Source organism: Pteropus alecto, unplaced genomic scaffold (genome assembly GCF_000325575.1).
Source record: "Pteropus alecto unplaced genomic scaffold, ASM32557v1 scaffold67, whole genome shotgun sequence".
Classification (NCBI taxonomy): Eukaryota; Metazoa; Chordata; class Mammalia; order Chiroptera; family Pteropodidae; genus Pteropus; species Pteropus alecto.
Genome location: NW_006441061.1, coordinates 8,920,763 through 8,924,477, shown reverse-complemented (window position 1 = coordinate 8,924,477; position 3,715 = coordinate 8,920,763). Strand labels below are relative to the sequence as shown.

At 67.8% G+C, this 3,715-nt stretch overlaps 1 protein-coding gene across 1 annotated transcript in view; it reads right to left on the bottom strand.

Moving 5' to 3' along the window:
- The window catches only part of KCNT1 (potassium sodium-activated channel subfamily T member 1), a 59,102-nt gene that overhangs the window by 49,792 nt on the left and 5,595 nt on the right, over nt 1–3,715 (bottom strand).

The following is a 3,715-nucleotide window of genomic DNA, read 5'->3' as shown; positions in this document are numbered from 1 at the left end:
TGGCCCTCCAGCCCCCGCGCAGCCCCCCTCTTCCCGCTCGCCTCTGCTCCTTCCACCGCAAGCCAGCCAAACAGTGCGGCCCCTCGCTGCCACCTCGCTGGCTGCGGAGCCGCTGCACCTGCCCTGCTCACGCCAGGGGGCCTCCAGGGCTGGCCATCACCAGCTCAGGGGCAGCACTCACACCAACGCTGCCCCCGCCAAGGCGGTGCCAGCCCCCCCAGCTTCCCCTCCCGGGCTTCGCCAAGGCTGACTGCTCAGCCTTCTTCAGGTCCCAGAACACCCACCTCTGCCCCCCACACCCCTCTCAGACCCTCAGGCTGCCAGGAGACTCAAGGGGGGGGCCTTCTCTGGGGCCACGCAGCCCAGGTTGGAACGGAGCATTGGGGGCGGTGTCGGTGGGCAGGGTGGGGTCCCTCTGGGCCCAGAGCTGCCCTCGCCACTGTCGCTAAGACTCTGGGAGCACAGAGACCCCTGCCCCAATCACCTAGGTCAAGGAGACCTGGAGGTTCTGGAGCAGGGGGCCAGCCCAGGTAAACCAGGAGGGTCCTTGGTGATCTGCAGCCTTTTGGGGTCCCAGCATTGTCTTCTGGGGCTCCCACGCCTTTCTTGCCCCCATTCCCATGTCAAAGTGAGTTTGGGGTGCAGTTACTCACACACGGCAGGTGGAGGCAGGGGCCAGCAGAGTAAGAAAAGCCCCCGGTTCCCAGCCTCATGGGGTGCAGACCCAAAGCCCTCTGGGCATCGGCACCAAAGCCTCCCCGCCCTCCGAGTCAGACCGTCGCTCGCCACCCCCTATTCCCGTCACAGGGCAGCGGTACTCGACCCAGCAGAGCAGCTGCGCACCTGTTAACTGGATGCAGTGGGGACATCGTCTCCACGGCACTGATGGGCAAACGGAAGCCCGGGCCATCGGCGTGAGTGGGAGACTTGAGTCAGACCCCAGTGCTCCTGACCCCGACCAGTGCCCCGGGCTCCTGGTCCTCTGGCGTTGCCTGACCGTCCAGGCGAGCCCAGCCCCACGCCACCCACCCCTCCGTGCTGCCCCTCAGACAGCCTGGCCGGTGAGGAGGAGGCAGGCTCCCCCGGCAGCCTCGCCCGCTGGGCTCAGCGTCCCCCTCGCCCAGCTCCTCCAGGAGGGCAGCACGTCAGCTGTGACCCCTCAGTGTGGGTGACCCAGGAGACGGGCGGCACGGGCTGGGGGAGAGGGGACGCTCCGTCCTGTCGGGCCCGTCCTCCTAGGTTGTGTGGCCGGCTGGACGGCAGCAGGGATTGGGAGGAGCTGGCTCGGCCTCCGGACAGGTGCAGGAGTCTGCTGACCACACTCGGCACCTGAGCTGGAAATCGGAAAGCCGGCCGCTGAGACTGGGAGCAAGGGCCACTCACCTGGAGCATGGGGTCCACGCAGGTGGCAGGAGCTACAAACACCCCCTTTCCTCAAGCCGGGAAGAGCAGGCACAATCCCGGAGCCCCCAGCCAGGGCCGGCTCCATCCCCCTGGCCCCTGGGACCAGCAGCTCACAGCTGTCGGGAGGGGCTCAAGGGCCGTCCCAGGCCAAAGCTGTTTTCCCAGGTCACAGGTTCAACCCCAGAAATCTGGCAGCATTTGAAAAATAACATTTTCCTAATTGCATCAGCGTGGCTGCGTGTTTTTCCTTAGTCACAAGCTGGCTGGGCCGCGGGAGGGGCCGGCAGGCGGGGCAGGCGGGGCGCCGCACAGCCGGAGGTAGGGGCGGTGTTTTCTTGGTTCTGCCCATTGGGGCAGAACTCCAAGAGCCCGCCGGCCCCCCAGGCACGGCTGCCCCCCATCTTGAGCTATTTGGGTTTTCTCTTCTGACCCCAAGGCACAGACTTGGTGAGGCCGTGGGAAAGCTGAGGGTGGGACCCCTGCTTGCTTCAGGGGGACACGGGGAAGGACGGGCACCAGGAGTCCAGAGGCCGGCCCCACCTTGGAATGTGGCCTGAGGAGGGTGACAAGCATATGCTGGCCCCCCGCCCTCAGTGCGGCTGTGGCACTGAAGATTCGGGTGAGCTCACGGTGGGGAGCAGACGCCCCGCGGACCTGCCGGCACCCTCCCTAGTCCCCCAGCAGAGCCGAGGCCCACGGGAACCCGCTGTGCTGGCCGAGGGCCGGGCCCCGAGATCGCCTGGAAGCGTGGCCGTGTCGGGGGTACATGAGCGGCTGCTGGCCGTGTCATGGGGGTCTGGATGAGGCCTCTCCCCGAGGTCGAAGGCCGGCGTCGCTCAGCTTTTGGGAGGGACGTGGCAGTGGCGTGAGAACACGACCCCCACACGGCCGCCCCGACACGGATCTCCTCGGTGTGCGCCCCTCGTCCCTCCCCACTCCCTCCTCCCTGCATGACGGGGGCGGGGCAGTCAGGGGCCTGAGACCACGCCCATTGTCTCCTGTCCTCTGTGTGGTGGCCCCGAAGGACTGCTGGTGTCTGCAGGAACTTGGTGCTTTGGTGGCTTGGGAGGGTGTCCACTTCCCTGGCCCTCACTCACCCGCAGGACGAGGTCTGTGGGACTTGCCGCCCCTCCCAGGCAAGGCGGGGGGCGCCGCTGCTCCTCTCGGGGACTCTCGGCCGGCCAGGCCTGGGGAGCAGCGGAGGATCCCAAGGGCTGGAGCGTGGCTCGGCTCTGCCCCATCAGTCTCTGCTGGTGGCCCTGGGGAAGTCACTTCAGCCCTCTGGGCCTGTCCCCTCACCTGTGGACGAGCACCCGGACGGGCGCTCGGCGCGGCTCGTGTGTGCTTAATCCGCGCGGTGCCGACCTGGGCTGGTGAGAGCCAGCGGTTCCCCGCATTCTGGGGGACACAGGCTGTGACGCTGAGCGTCGGGCCCTCTGCAGGCCGACTGGAGGCCACTTTGAGGAGCTTCGATGCGGGACACTGACCGCTGGGGTCCAGCCAGAGAGGCAGAGGATGAGAGGGGCGTGCAGGGCGCAGTCGGCCTCCGCAGTCTGCGCTTGCCCCCGCGGGGGTGCCAGCCATGTGCCAGGCACCGCGTGCCACTCAAGGGCGGTGGCAGGGAGCCAGGACTTTCTAATGCGATGAGCACCATGGGGTCACAGAGCCCCCGGGCGTCCCCAAGATCCTGCAGCTCAGGGAGTGGCCCACCGGGGTGGGGGCCAAGCGCCCGAGGCCGAACCCGTCTGCTGGCCGCCAGGCCAGTGCTCCTCTGCGACAGACACTCACGCTGCTGTCCCTCCCTCATCTGCCCGCGAGGTGCTCGAGCAGCCAGCAGGACTGAAAGGAGAGTGGCTGAGGCACCCTGGCCAAAGGCCCCAGCCCCGGCTCCACCGTCAAGAGCCGCCACCTCGGTCCAGCCGTCCCAAAGCACGAGGCAGACGGAAGCCGCTGCATCCATTCCGCAGGCGGGCCGAGGTCAGCCGCGGACTCCGGGCACCAGCATCCCAACTGGGCCGCCCGCGGACCGAATCGACCGCCCAAACGGAGCCGCGGTCACCCAGAAAACACGCACCGCGCCTCCTTACCGTGAGGAACTCGAGGGGAGAATTCGCGAGATCGCGCTGGCAGATGCGGGAACCGATTTCAGATTCGAAACCCACTAATGCCCTGGGTACCGGGAGACACGTCATGAACCTGACGAACGGGAGCTAACGGGAGCCACGGCCAGCACCGCACCCACGGCGAGGCGGAGGCACCTCCTCGCCCCTCTCGCTGGGCACGCGGGTCGGCCCCACGATGGACGTCCGGC